The 16,360-nt window shown below is 42.7% G+C and overlaps 1 long non-coding RNA gene across 2 annotated transcripts; it reads left to right on the forward strand.

The window, feature by feature from the left end:
- Positions 1-3,156: 3,156 nt before the first annotated feature.
- On the forward strand, positions 3,157-15,761 carry LOC125704758 (uncharacterized). Of its 2 annotated transcripts, XR_007381232.1 has the most exons (4): positions 3,157-3,284; positions 13,805-13,916; positions 13,998-15,411; positions 15,718-15,761. It is a non-coding gene; the product is annotated as an uncharacterized LOC125704758 (long non-coding RNA). The 2 variants fall into 2 exon arrangements; XR_007381231.1 differs by lacking the exon at positions 15,718-15,761 and having other exon boundaries at positions 13,998-15,627.
- The last annotated feature ends 599 nt before the right edge of the window (positions 15,762-16,360 follow it).

Below are 16,360 nucleotides of genomic sequence, written 5' to 3' on the forward strand. Positions count from 1 at the left end.
AAGGACAGCACTGGCTTTTCACCCAGGGGGTGTGAGGTGAGAGAGCCCGAGCAGTCATTCATCACCGGGCACGCCAAACTGAGCTACATGTGAAAAAAATAAATGTACAGTAAATTTACAAAAAAGTAAATCAATTTACAATAAATTCTCATTACACATTGACATGACAAGCACAAGGCACATTTACATATATAACGCAATATCTCATGACCCTGCATAGTAAATAAAATCTATAGAAATATAATATAGAAGATGGATAGATGGATGGATGGATGGATGGATGGATGGATGGATGGATCGGTGGATGGATGGGTGGATGGATGGACTGAAATCTCCCAACGTTAATTTGTCTCTGACACATGCAAAACTGTATAAGGGGGGGGTGGCCAAAGTACAAGTTGATGACTGGGGCGTATCCTCTCAGAAGATGCCACCATGGAGAATTTCCCCCGTCTTGCCCTTGCCAAGATCTGCCATTGGGGACAATAACTTTTAAACACAAAGCGAGACTTGCTCACCCTTTACTACAATATATCAGTTAGCAAACCGCTAATTTCGTTCATGCATCTCGATGAATACCCACCGTGACTGGGACAAAATTTTATTTAACTTTACATTAGCAATTGGTTCACCTGAGGAAACGCAACACCAGGCAGTCTTTCTCCACACACTTGCCCTCTCACACCTTGGAGGGGGCTGGCAAAGGCATGCTGAACTTGCCTTCCCTGCTACTGGCTGGGGGGAACCCCCCCACCACTAAATGTGCACATCTGATTGGTCACCGAGAGCTGTCAGAGAGTGTTAAGTTGATCGCTCAATGCCCAGGACCCTACAAGTATGGAACAGTGTGGTCATTCAGACTTCCACTTTTCAAAACAAAACACACACAATAGACCCTGGGCCTCGTGGGAAATCCCCCAAGACCCTCGCCACCCCCAATTATAATGTAATTCCTAAGAAATTATGATACATAAACATACGTCAGGGATGATTACTGCTATATAAACACGCAGACATGAAGTCGTTTGTGCCGAGGCTGACAGGATGTTATGCCTGCATCTCCCAGAGAGGTAACAGTTGATCTTTCAGGTTTTAAAACTTTGATTATAATTTTTAGTTTCCATGCTCCAGAAAGCATGTGTTCTAGGGAGATAAATATCTTTGTCTGAAAGCTCACTGAGTGTGGAAGCATGCAACCCCCCCCCCCCCCCCCCCCCCACACACACACACACACACACACACACACACACACACACACACACGACAGTAAGAGATTGTCTGCGTGGGTTACAGTCCAAATCACCTTACGCACACCTCCTGTAGTTATTTTAAAACGTTTTCAAACCATGAAGCCTTTTTTTATGAAAACACTTGCAGACACGGAGAAAAAAACTTTAGACACTTTTTCATTTAGGTGTGAAGTTACAGTTTTAACACAATCGTATCATTTTTCTGTCGGTTTAGTTAAGGCCTTGCTTCTAAAATCCCATATATTTAAAATAACTTATAAATAAATACGCTGTTGTCTCAAAGACATCGAGGTGCATCTGTAAATAAATAAAACCAGACCATTTCTTTAATAAATTCAACCAATTCACAGCTATGCAATTATTAATGCCTAGTCAAGGGATGTGGTAAAATTCAAGTTGGTGATATTACTTCGAATATCTTTAATGTCTGATAACCAGCTTTTTATTTATTATAGAAAACATTGTGCCAATCTTAAGATACAATGAAATGCTATGGATATACAAAACCTGTAACTCCACTATGAAATGAGGAGGACATTTATGGCAGGAATACCTGCAAAAATGTTGCTGAACAGTTGCATGGGGAACTTTCCTTTTTTCTGACTTTAAATAAGATGACACCAGCAGTCCTAAACTCCCAGGATCACAAAACTGTTTGCAGACTTATCTCAGATCTGAAAGGTTGACTTCAATGCAATTTTTTTAATGGCCTGATCTGCCTGAAATGAGAATCGGAGTTTGTATCTTCATGGGAATGGTAGTAAATTGCAATGCACTGTATTCTGCTGCACCAAGGCGAAACGCTGCACAGAGAAATAGGGAATTATTGCTGGATAAGTGATAATGCTTGATCAACACCATTCCTCAGCTGGATAGAATGAGGGCCTTGCATGGGTGGTCTTTGGTCCATCTGTTCATCCTGCATTACCTGCAAGATTTTACCAGGTAGTGTGTAAATCTTCCCTAACCTACACCTCCTGTGATAATAGTTAGAGCGTATGAGTCATTATGAAGGATGCAGAGCATGTGAGGGGCTCGGGTGGCGGGTTACAAGGGGCGGGGCACAAAGTTTTCATTAAAAAGAGATTTTCCGAAGTATTGCAGGGGCGCAAGATGAGCTATGACGCTTCATGTGGCGACGGCGAAAATGGAAGATTTCATCGAGCGCAAAGACTTCTGGGTATTCTCCCTGGGAATCACGTCTGAAAGCAACGTGCGCTGCAGCCGATCGCTCATTACACATGGTTCCAGCACACCCTCCTCTGAAGCCTCGTGTAAATCACGGTAGCTTGTATAAAGGGAGACAAGTATGACCGACGACAGACTCACAAGTTACTTTAACTGTGAACGGGAAGAGAAACCCTGCATATTACATCCACCCGAAGAAATCTCCCTGAGCTTGATAAAAGTCCATTCCTAAACGGCTATTGGAAGGATACCGAGAATCATGCTGGGACAAAGCAAGACATTACCTCAGTTGCAGGCCACCTGTTTCCATAATTTAGCCTGCATATGTCCATCTTTATCAACCACTGTGATTGTTTCTGGAACTTCTTCTTCAGAAGACAGAATGTTTCTCCAATTATATGTCTATTTCTCTGTTGAAGCTCTACAGTGCTGGCCAAGTATAAAACACAACGTCTACAGGGATATGAAAATGTTCTTCTATGTTCTATTAACAATAACCTGTTTGTATCGATTGGCTTGTTTATATGTACTACAGCATGCTAGACTAATTATGCTAACCATTGGTGAGGTATGTGAAAAAAACAGGGTTGTCAGACTCCAGTCCTGGGGGGCCGGTGCCCTGCACATTTTTGGGTTTTCCCTCATTTAACACACCTGATTTAACTCCTTGTGCTAATTACCACACAGCTCTTGAGTTGAATCATTTATGGTGGAACAGGGAAAGAACTAAGCTACACAGGGCTCCAGCCCCCCAGGACTGGAGTTTCACACCCCTGCTCTAAAACATATATTTTTCAGTTTTGGGGCGAACAGACTAAACAGTGTGCAGCGATCTCTCTGTAAATGGTAAGAATAACGTTAAAATTACTCTTGTTTCTCGTGTGTGCTCGTTTCCATGGACAACATTACTGAGCTACATCAGCTGGTGATCAGCTTAGTTGTTGTTAGCAGGCTAGCAATGTTGCCTTCCACGATCCTCATTCTGTTTATGGTTGCGGCGTCCGATTTAAGCTAATGCGAACACAATCTTAATCTCAATTTTATGGCTTTTGTTACACATTACTGCGATGTAAGAGGTAAGCTGACGACATAAAATTTAGGCATTTCTTATAGGTCATTCTAATCCTTTCACGTTAAACTAGCCACTATATATGACGGAAGCAACAATAATGAAGTTGAGACACAGCAATGAGAAGTCTGGCTACATCACAGGAATCGAGAGAAACATAACAGGAAAAAAAAACAGCTGAATCCCTAAAAAATAAATAAATAAAAACGGCTAAATAAAAAACAAATCGAGCAGTAATTTACCTTTAAACCACATTCACTTAAGTCATACCAGCCTTGTAATAACAGGCACAGCACTGTAACGTTAACATTACAACACAGAGCAACGTAATTGCTTATCATTGCCATAATATGACACAAATAAGGTAACTATAAACAATATATAATATACATAAAGTATATTTATATTGAGATTTGTATTTGTACTTACCCGCGAATGCACGGAAATATTTCTTTTACGCCTCTATTCTGCAGTTCTTGTACCCAGCCAAATATAAATTGATTCTCCAGTCTTTTAGTCCATTTCATTTGCTTCAGTGTTACCCACGTTTGAAAAACCAGACAATTTCGACAACCTCATGACGGACAGTGGCGGGCTCACAACTATATTGCTTTCATTGAGTATGGGTCACTTTCAGTAATGTCCGTTTTCCCTTTATGTCGTTTGCTTTTAATTTGTTTTATATATTTTACTTTTATAAAACGTTATTCCGCGTCGCCGTGTGCATTGCACTGAATATGACGGGTGACAATAATGTCCTACTTGCTTATATTTGCCTCCGTTATAATGCACCAAGATGGCGCACAAGGCGATCGTTCAGTATTACTGCAACTACTCCAGTGCACCCCCTCATGGTCTGGTGCCCTCTGATTAAATGTAAGGTTTGTAAATGTATAACCTTCCAGTGCCAGAGATTTCATTTAAATTAAATTAATTAATTAGAAGTTTATATTGTCTTATTGTGTTAGTGTACTTCCTCTACATTTTTATATTCACTTTGATTTTGCTTTGAATATCCAAAGATGTGGTTTGTGCATATTGGTGTTCATAAATTGTCTTGTAGTTGTGCTTACATGTGTGCTGTAAAAGCCTGGTTTCCTATCTATCATGTCCTATGTTTTCTGGGAAAAGCTCCAGGACTACCCTGACCCAACACTGCAATAGTGTTTAAGTAAATATAAATGGATGTATGAGTGGATGCATAGGCGTAAATTATGTGACGATTATACCCCAAAAATAATCAAAACTGACCAATACATCCCCCCCCCCAATAATCATGTCCTCCCTGCTAAATTGGTGGAGACCTCAACCTAACCATTGTTCAATCCAAAGCTACACCATTGGATGGATGCATGTCAATTTCAGTGACTCATAACTCAGAATTATGCAAAAATTGCATGATATTCCTAGGTGGCATGCAGTTAGCCCAACTGCATATACATGTCTAAAAATTCAGATCAAACAGTCAATATGAGGAATAAGCTGCCAATATAAGTGCCTTGGGAAATTGCACGGTGGGCTTTCAAAATGAAAGACGAATTACAAAATAAATCTTGGCGTAGCAAACTGCCGATTATATAACCCGACTGACTGTCCCAGTTTATATTGGGCAGGGCACACGCAAAGTCCTACAATCGCTTCACCCACTTTGGGATAAATAGTGGGTCAAAGGCACATATGAAAAGAAAACAGAGAGTGAATGGGAAGAACAGTTACGCTCTGCAATGGAAATATCACGCTGGGATTTTGTGGAAGAGCAGTGCAAAGTCTGTATATCCCTTCAGCAAAAATGAAGACTCCAGTAAGCAGCTATAACAACAAAAACAAAAGGCTTTCCTTCAAATTTGTGATATTACACACTAAAATTGGGACATAAAACCAGAGGGCAGAAGTTCACCCATTCCACCCAGAGAAATAAATCGAAAATTTAAAGGGGGGGGGGGGTATCTGTGGTTTAAGGGGGCATTATCAATCTTCATTTATAGCACAGTGGCCAAGAACTTTTGCCGCTGACCTGAGGGTTGATACTTTGAGTTCTAATCCTTGTGACAGTACTCTTGAGCAAGGCACTAAACCTGAAAAGCTTCAGTGAAAACACTGAGCTGAACAAACGGGAAAGTCCCTTTACATCTATAGCTTCTAAGTATCTCAAGAAAATAAATGAAAGTGAAGGAGAAACGTGCATCGCAGGCCAGATTGTCCAAGCCTGAATGTCCAGCATGCGAAAGTCTGCCTTTTATTTTCAAATACATAAACGTTGTTTCTAAGGCTCCATGACATCGCTCTGGAACAAACTTTTGAGACTTTTTAAACCAACATTTACCTCAGAACCTGACGTTATTTACAAAACACTTTTGACGGATGCTCATTTTAGAGTGTCCACCATACCATTAAGTTGTTTTCCTGCGGTTGAGAAAGTCTCTCTGGCCTCTGTGGAGCCGTCCGGGTTCGAGTCGACGCAGAGCCATCGGCCCGCGTGACCTTGGAACATTCTGACAGCAGCGATGCTGACCATCTCTGCCTCGCGGAGATATTAAATGTGACACTTGGGCGGACTGTGTGCCAGGCCAAAAAAGCAGGGTGTATCGCATGAAATCGTATACAAGACCACAAGAAAACACTGGCGTTTGTGTTTGTGTTGCTATGTGTGCACACAAAGCTATGCATAAGCAAAAGTCGCCTGAGGTGGTCAATGTCCTGCATTTTAGACATCTGCTACCAGGAAATTAAATTATAAGTGGAAAACGGAAAAAGACATAAATGCAGCATTTGTGACATGAGTAATTTCAGCCTTGAAGCTGATGCAGCAATCTACTGAGCACAGACTCATAATTATCTAATGTTACAGATTTGGGTGTTACAGCTTTCATTGTATTCTGCGACCGCGTGGAATAAACTGTTCAAAAACCAAACCAAGGTATCAATGATCTGATTTTTCCTCCAGGCTGTTCATGGGAGCCTGCAAGCAAGGGTGAGTTGTTTTGCAGAGAGATCGATGGAACCTTCTGGAAATGTTAGTGTAGCCAGGCCTCCCGTGTAGTCCTTGGCACCACAAAAGTAAACGGCACACTTCTTTTGTGACGAAGATCACGGACGCACAAGCAACAGACATAAGCAGTAGAGAAACAGTCGCCATGCAGACTAAATAGAGCTCATCTATTTGCGAAGCTAATATTACTAATGTAGGGAGGACCGTCGGTTCGTACATTCTCCAAGGTGTGGTTGAGGAACTATGTGGTGAAACCAAGCTCTCATGTTTACGTTGACATTTTTCTTCACATTTCTGGGCAGCAGTTACCATAAAATTGTCCTTCTATAAATGGGAAACAGTTGCACCCCTTTGTTGCATGTGTGCGGACTCCGGCTGCATCGCGTGTTAGCCCTCTGTCAACAGGCGAGTTAAGATCTTTAAGATATTAATCACGATTCACGGGAGAGACACTGAGAGCACTTAATTGCCACAATTTCCTCTCCACATTCGTTTGTTTTTTTTTTTTTTTTTGCTTTAAAAAAACTCCGCCGGGTCGACGTCAGCGACAAACAAGGCGAACGAACTGAAAAAAGTTACCAATTCTATTGTTAGCCTGTGGAAAAAACACAACCGTAAGAGCCTGCAAAGTGTGCGTCTTGGCTGTAAACACGGTATTGTGCTTTTGTTTGATGCTGTGCTAATCTGCTCATAACGTGCACCGAAACATCTCTGATAAAGCCGAGCTTCTCTCACAGCCATATGAGAGCAAGAGGCTGAGATCCGGAGGCCTGGGTGGTCTCGGGAGCTGAAGAAGAAGCAGCCAAGGCTGGTGGCAAGAAGAAGACAAGAAGGCCGCAAACACCAGCAGAGCTACGGAGCCCAGGAGTCCTCAGGGCCACCATCTTGTTCCACTTGCTTTCAGTTTGTTGTCTGTTTTTAATTTATCGCTGGGGTAAATAACAACCCACCGCACAGCTATTAATATTGTACTAGTCAGCTTTGGGGGTATCCTGGTGCAGGCCAAAGAGAGGTCCTTCCTCTGCTAAGAAATCTGGGAAAGAAAACAATATCGTAAACATCTCCCCTATAGTCAGCCGAGAATTAAGATCTGCATTCCATCAGCACAGGGGCAAGATGAGGGCCTGTGCACATCCTGCTTGGCAGTTGCTGCAGGATCTGTGGTCACCCACGTGTTTTGTATAACTTTTCCTGGCTGAGCAGGGCGACAGGTTCCTCGTTGTCTTTCAATCCGCTTCACTGAGTCCTAACAGGAGCTTACTTTTTCGTTTTGGTCTACAATTCGCTCCAACTAAGCAATCGACCTGGTCGTGCCGCTGCTCTTCCTGTGGTTATTGTTCCTCTATGCCAGTGTCTCCCAACCCCTGGAGCTGTGAGGGAGCAAAAACGTGGACTGTCTGGCAGGAACCTGAGAGGGAGCAAAAACGTGGACTGTCTGGCAGGAACCTAAGAGGGAGCAAAAACGTGGACTGTCTAGGGCTCCCGAGGACCTGCTTGGGAAACGCTTCTCTTCACTATTCCATACTGAGATCGCTACTTTTAGATATATATTTTATTACATGTTTAAATATAAATTGTTGTGACTATCCATGACTTATTTCAGTATTGCGGGGGGGGGGGGGGGGGTCCGGAGCCTATCCTGGAGGTTATTGGGCACAAGGCTGGGAACAACCCAGGATGGGGCGCCGACCCTTTACAAAAAAGGCTAATTTTGTACAGTTATTTTATGGGTTCCACTGAAATAAAGGTATCTGAAAATGTGAGACTTTCCATGTCCCACTCTCGCCAGTGTGGGGAAGCAATTGCAAAGGGCAGTAGGATGTTGGGTTACATCTCTAGGTGTGTGGAGTTTAAGTCAAGGGAGGTGATGCTAAGTTTATACAATTCCTTGGTAAGACCCCACCTAGAATATTGCGTGCAGGTTTGGTCACCATACCTTAAAATGGACATTGTTGCTTTGGAAAAGGTTCAACGTAGGGCTAAGAGAATGATTCCTGGTCTTAGAGGAATGTCTTATAAGGAGAGGTTAGCTGAGCTGAATCTGTTGAGCTTCAAGCAAAGGAGACTAAGGGGGGGACATGATCCAGGTATATAAGATTCTAACAGGTCTGGATGCTGTTCAATCAAATGGTTGTAGTGTAGTGCAAGCTAAAATCTTTGGTTCCTTTTAAATCAGAGCAAGATAAGAATTTAACTTAAGCTATTAGCTGAGTTCTCCCCGAACAAGCTTTATGTGAACTTTAGCACCTCTGCTGGTTTCTACACCCGCGAGCGCCAGAACTTAAGCACCTCTGCTGGTTTCTACACCCGCGAGCGCCAGAACTTAAGCACCTCTGCTGGTTTCTACACCCGCGAGCACCAGAACTTAAGCACCTCTGCTGGTTTCTACACCCGCGAGCGCCAGAACTTAAGCACCTCTGCTGGTTTCTACACCCGCGAGCACCAGAACTTAAGCACCTTTGCTGGTTTCTACACCCGCGAGCGCCAGAACTTAAGCACCTCTGCTGGTTTCTACACCCGCGAGCGCCAGAACTTAAGCACCTCTGCTGGTTTCTACACCCGCGAGCGCCAGAACTTAAGCACCTCTGCTGGTTTCTACACCCGCGAGCGCCAGAACTTAAGCACCTCTGCTGGTTTCTACACCCGCGAGCGCCAGAACTTAAGCACCTCTGCTGGTTTCTACACCCGCGAGCACCAGAACTTAAGCACCTCTGCTGGTTTCTACACCCGCGAGCGCCAGAACTTAAGCACCTCTGCTGGTTTCTACACCCGCGAGCACCAGAACTTAAGCACCTTTGCTGGTTTCTACACCCGCGAGCGCCAGAACTTAAGCACCTCTGCTGGTTTCTACACCCGCGAGCGCCAGAACTTAAGCACCTCTGCTGGTTTCTACACCCGCGAGCGCCAGAACTTAAGCACCTCTGCTGGTTTCTACACCCACGAGCGCCAGAACTTAAGCCGCAGACTCAGCGCTGGTGCTGTGAGAGGTCTCTCTCTTTACGGCAGGTTTCACCAAGAACTGGTATGTGTGAGAACTCTGTCCTCCTTGGTAGGACTTCCCAAAGGTCATCATCTAAAGGAAAGGCCATTAAATTCGAAATACACGGCAGGATAAACAAACCTGCACCTCCATCTCCCTTGGTTGTGTGATTTAGCTTATCTATGCATTCATGTAGGCAGTCCTGCTCATTGTAGAGATATGGCCTGGATGCACGCATTTAGCACTGGTCCACACCAGGCTATGGAGGATGTGGAAAAGCAAAGCGTCGCTCATTTTTCCTGCAAACATCCACATTGGATGTTTTTCCATTGTATCTCTACCAGTACAAGATTTCTGACAACCGTTGTGCCCTTGAGAGGTAAAGTGGGCTGTCCCACATGTCAGTAAAAAATGAGGTTAGTGTCCAATATTAATTATTGAGGGTCTATCTATCTTTTAAATATACCGAGGTCTGTGCTGCCTGTCAGGGTCGCAGTTAAGCGACGGGCAGGCAAGTGGGCAGGAAGCAGGCAAGGAGGCGAAAGTCGGGGAAAACGTGGGATTTATTAAAGGGGCTGGCACAGAACAGGTTGGAACAATAGACTAGCACTGACATCGACTAACATCAATGACGGACAAAAAACCAGGGCAAGACGTGGACTCAAATAGACAAGACTGGGCGAAAATAATCAGACACAGCTGGGCAAGATCGGGGAAGCACACGTGGATAATCAGGGGGCGTGGCACACAGGAGGATAATCGGGGGCGTGGCACACAGGAGGATAATCAGGGGGCGTGGCACACAGACGAGGATCGGACGAGCCGGGCGTGACACTGCCTACGATATATATCAATTGTAGGGTATAGGCACACTGATTTTTTGGAAAAAATTTCAACTTTGGAGCTCATTTTCTCAAAACTTTGTTTTTGTGGGATAGCCCACTTTACCTCTCAAGGGCACAGTTGCATATCCAGAGTCGTGAGATCAGACTGTTGAAAACACCGTGACAAAAAAACCCAGAATTTCGAACTTTCCGCGAATTAGCTATGTGGAAAACCCGCAATACAGTATTTAAAACCAGCAATCCAAAAGCTAAAGCGCTAAAATGCTAATGCTAAAAGCTAAAATGCTTCGGTTAGCGGCACTTAACAAGGACAGCGCGAGGAGGCTGCACTAAAGTGGCAGCCTGATAAAAGCCAGGCATGGAAGCTGGCCCAAATCGTTTTTACGGGGTGCGCTGAACTTGCTGACGGAGACGTCATATTAAGTGATCATAACAATGATTGCCAAACAAAAAAGGAACGTGTCATTTGCCGCATGCCGTGTGAGGCCTTGGAAAATTCAGCAGGAACAAACAGAAGCTACATCGCATAAAATCAGACCGGGCGGAACGGGAAAAGTAAACCAACAATGAACATCAGGAGGCTCCGCAGAGCCAGAAAACCTTTCATCATACTCTTCAAATTTACATCTAGAGCACATTCATATTGTTAACTTAAAAAGATATTATTCTTTTTAAAAAAAACTATGAACTTATAACTTATAAAGTTTTATATTAAATTTCCACAGAACCCAATAGATGACCATAGAACACTTCACTCTGAAAGTGGCACTTGATGGAAATTGTACAATTAACAGTTAACTTGGAACCAGAAACCTCCACATTCGAGGATTACGTAATGCTGGAATAATACCGCTGTGCAAATATATCCAATAAGCAATGAATAATATGGAAGGTTAATGAAAAAAGAAACTCAAAGGTAACATGTTGTTAAAGCATTATTCATTATTCTACGTAATTTATAGCCTTTGTAATTTTTATATATATTTATATATGTATGCTCATGAATAATGTCAAATTGAGGTTAATAGCAGTTGAACCCAACAGTTTCTTTAAATACTTACCTCTCTTAAGAATGAGCAAAGAGTCAACTGTAATGTGCATTGTCATGAAAACAAAGCTTTCACACTTAACCGTCTTCCTAGTGATAAAAAAAAACTGAGTATTTCCAAAAGTATATTTTTTTTTGTAGTATTGTTGTTGACATATGGGATTAATCAACTCCCCAAAGCAAATTTAGACAATTTGCCCATAAGTAATCCTTTCCAGGCCTTCTCAAAATCCGGGGTATCGGTTTCATTTACGTCCTGGGAAGGACAAATAAAATGGGCCATTTTCCGGTACAAAATCGTACTCCACACCGGAACAAAAGGACAAAATTGCTAGCACTTATACAGCTGGCCGGTAAATAGCTATCACTTTACCGTCATTGGCTTAGAATTGCACTGGCCCGGCTAATGTAAGGCACTCACGATCTAGGGCATGAAAGAGATTACACACGATTGATACCAAAAAAAAAAAGAGATTTATAAGATTTATGAATGGAATAAAAAGCTGGGATCCCACGGATGGTTCCCCCGAGGAGCCGGAAGTTTCCACAGAGGGAGGCTGGCCAAATAGGAAATCTGGAGCCAATCAGATGGCTGTTAGACAAGTAACATTGGTACATCCCATGTTCACCCAAGGTTGGCTGTCGCGAGCACGTTCTAAGGTTCCCTGAACCTGTAGTTAAAGCATGAGGACCTCACAAGCAAAACAAGCTTAGTGGTCTTTTCCCAGTAATATTTTGTCCATACCTCACACGGGACCCAACACAAAGAACCATATTTTTACAATGTAAAGAACTTCTGCAGACAGCGGAGATATGAAAATGTGGAGAAAATGATTCAAGCCACAGATAAAAACTGTACTGCACTTGGACTCGAAGTTAAGGTAAATAAAAAGTCCTAAATCACACGGTCCGTACATGTTTGGGACATACATGTGTGGCCCTACGAAATGGTTTATATACCATGAAACCAGAATGAACTGTTTGTCACATTTGTTTAAAAAATAAAACCTGTTTTATTGTCACCCCTGAATCCCTTAGTGCGATGAGGCTATACAAACATGAAGATCTTTAGGCACATTGTGTAGATGAGGTGATGGGGACACCGCTGGCTGCTCCCCCCCCACCTCCAGCCATGACAGACGGCTTTTGGTCAGGAACTGTCCAATGGTTATAAATCTCAGTAGAAACGTAACTGGCTTGCAGGAGAGACTGGTCATTCCTGCTTCATAAGTCTTCCCCATTTCCCCATGTCATTATTTTTTACATCCTTCCGTGATTGCACGAGCAGACTCGACGTGGCCTTGGCGGAGACGAGGCGCTGTGGGCCTCCCCGATACACCTCCCCGCTGCCTGGCCCGGCAGGAGGAGTCTTTCGACAGAAGCAGGAGAACAGGCGTTTGTTGTTACTGTATGCGGTCTGTAGTGTCATGTGATCACATACCTTATACATCTGGCAATATCATTTGCACATGTAGATAACTACTTCAGACACGATTCTGCATTTTCGATCTTAACTCAAAATAAACACGCTAACGCACAAAATGAGCATAACTGTCATAGCTTTTAATAACCGTTCTGCGTTCTATACAATGTAAACATTTACAACCTTGGGGCTTTTCTGTGGATTCCCATAGGCAGATGTAGCCTGGTTTGATTGGCATAAATGAAATACATTACCAATAAATTACTAATAAGCGTCAGACAACTGCAAGATGGGATAAAAAGATGGTAAAAATGATAAAAAAAACTAAACTTTTGCCTGAAATATCAATAAATACAGGCAAACATTTGCACATGTATACATGTTCACTGTCAGAAAGAAAGAGTACCAACTTGTACCTTTGCTTGTCACTGGGGCTGTAACCTCAAGGGTCTGCCAGTTGTACCCTTAGGTGTAGGTAACTGTACCTTTTAAGGTAGAGAAATGAGAAATGTTTTTGTACCATCGCTGATACATTAATGTCGTTTGTACCTTGGGGATGTTACTCAGAGTCCATTTCTGTACCTTAGATCAGGCTAAAAGGTACATTACCCTACAGCTGGGGTATATTTGGCAAACCTTGAGGGTGCAGCCCCAGTGATGAGCAAAGATACAAATTGGTACTAGGTTTTCTAACAGTTTGTATAATAAATACCATATCGATATATTAAAAAGTTACTCTTTTATAATCAGGCAATAGAATGTCATATTACAGCGCATTTCATCCTGATGTTAGTGTTTTTATTCGTTTAGTTAAACACACTGTACAATAATGTTACAATAACAGCGATGTATAATACTTGTAATTATGATTGCCATATTTGGAAAATTTTCGGAATGATGCATTAGATCTACAGGCTACCAGCATTAAAAATGATGCCGTCATTGATTTAATAGTTAGGCAGTATCCTTACATACCTCCAGAGTTATGGGTTGCTATGTTTTGTTGCACCAGAGGGCAGCCAACCAGTGACTTAGAGGTTCCACATTCTTGGCGAAGTCCAACCGCTGAATCGAGGCGCTCGGCTCAGAGCTGAGCTCTGGGACACCTGGCGAACTTCACAAGTGTGAGTATTAGCCCACTGGCAGTCTAAATGACACATCACTCTGACAATAAATAGATTCTCCTGCTTTGTTTCAAATTCCAGGGAGGGAGATTAACCCAAGCCGAGATGCATATCTTCATTCCCGATACCTCGAACCAGCAGAGCCAATTAATCCCATTAACAACATAAACGATCCAGAAAACCTACAGCAGCGAGTCATCTGTGACTGAACGTGTAACACAATTTAAATTCTATTTACGTTTACGTCATGCCGCTCCCGACATGTCTGCCCCAAAGTTCTTAGCAAGAATTGATAAAAAAAACAGCATCACAGATGTTAATTACAGTAGTTTAGTCATGTTGTGCAAATATACAGTATTAAAAAGTGGTGAAAAAAGCCAGTAGACAGTAGCTGCTAAACTCCTCAGGTATGATGACATTACACAGGTGTTTAAGTGTTTCTGGGACCAGTGTTAGGGGTGCTGCAGTGGTGTTCAGGTCAGCCCTGGGTTTGAACAGCCAGTGATAATCAACAGGTCCCCCCTGTGCGTCAATATTCACTGTGAGTCAAGTTGAAAGACTGTGCAGGTCTGGGGAGGCACAGCGTTTGTCAGGATTAAGGACAGGAAAGAGATGTAGGAGGTCTGTACTGATTTTGAGGTTGGACAAATGCTGCAACATCTGTTTACATGCAGTGACGTTTCATTTGCCATTTGCACAAGTGCAGACAGATTGTAATGTTCTGTTCATATACCCCGTCTTGCCCTCCTTTGAGGCAGACACATATACTGTATGAAGGTGAGAGCAAGGTTTAGGTGAGATGGACAGGGTCTTGCTCAAGAGCTAAACGAAGAGGTCAGCGGCCAAACTGGCAACCTACTGATCACAGACAGAGAGGCAAAATCCACTGAGTAACACACCACGCCATTATTCAGTAATGAATAGATTAAGGTTTAAGCTTAAGATTAAAGCAACAAAAGGAAAATAATAAGCCTTCGGTCTTAAATACTGAGGCCGACGCCGCCTCCCTTACACTGGACAGCGGGCTATTCCATAACCTAGAAACCACACGGCTGAAAACTTGCCGCTGTCAAGTTTTTTATTAGTAGCGATTCGAGGAATTACAAGCATACATGCCTTCTGCACTCTAAAAGTGTATTCTGGAAGGAGCACATTAATCACCTCTGAGGAGCACAGAAATGACCTTTTGGTGACTTGTAAGTGGGGTAAAGAATTCCGAAGGCCATCTTAAACGTAATGGGAAGAGCAATCCCCGTTTGACGTTTATTTCACACCAGCGAGACATCCGCACGCCTTTCAAGTGCTGTCACAAAGGCCCCCTTCTATATTAACAGTCCGCAGTTACATTTTTATGGCCGCTGAGAATTAGCTAGTGGTTTGAATATTACGGCGACAGCTGTGAACTCCGTAAAAGAGTGGGGAAAAATCATCTGAAGGCGTCTTGTTTGATCTTTCTCACAGTGTTACCACATGCCATCGCAGAGAGGCGATTAATGTAAGTTGACCATACAAATGATGCCGTGATGGTTGGTGAAACAAAATAACTATTTTGTATTCAATTCACGAGTCAAGGTCTTTATGTGATGTTTCCACAGGTGTCTCTAGAGAGACAAATAGAGCTACAGACTAACAGCTCGACTTGTATGTTGTCTCTGTGTTTATATGTGTTTCATCCAACAGTTCAAAGGCATGATGTTTGTTTGAATGATTGGTTCTAAATTCCTCTCGCGAATAAAAGCATGTGAATACTTACAGGTCGGAATTGTTCTCTCTCCTTATGTTTCCCTCTATATTTTTGTAGATCCATCAAACCAGGTCACATGAACCTCATTATGGAACATGGTAGTAAGTACGAGCTGAGTAAGTCTCTAAATCTCCCGTGTTCATAACCTTTTTTTACACAAAAATTACCCTTTGCCCAAGCCAAATTTAATAAAGGAGAGACACCCAGCTCTTACACAGCATCCTTCTTCCAGGAACAGATCCCTCACGATTAACCCAATAGTTTGGATTAATCGAAATGAGAGATTTCCAGCCGCTCTCAAACAAAACAGCAAGGATTTAGTAATGAAGAGAAATGTTAATTGCCAATGTGCATTTAGTCACTGAGCCAAGAGTCTGTCATGGTGGCAGTCAAAGATTCACTGTTAATTAGAATCACACGTTACTTTAAACAGACAACAACCTGCATCTGGTAAATGCTGACAAATGCTTCTTGTTTAGAGATAGCTTATTTTGCATTTACTGAACCAGCTGGATTAGTTAAGACCCATATTTTCTTCCCCTAAACAAAAAAACTTCTCAAACACAAATATGTAACGGCAAAATCAACAAGCAGCATAAATCTGGCTAAACAAAAACTGGCAAAATTTCCCAAATATGCATCATCTTAATTAGCCTGTTGCGATGAGTCTGATGTTACAGAAATATTATTTCATTGCTCC

This window comes from Brienomyrus brachyistius, chromosome 12 (genome assembly GCF_023856365.1).
Source record: "Brienomyrus brachyistius isolate T26 chromosome 12, BBRACH_0.4, whole genome shotgun sequence".
In the NCBI taxonomy this organism is placed as follows: domain Eukaryota; kingdom Metazoa; phylum Chordata; class Actinopteri; order Osteoglossiformes; family Mormyridae; genus Brienomyrus; species Brienomyrus brachyistius.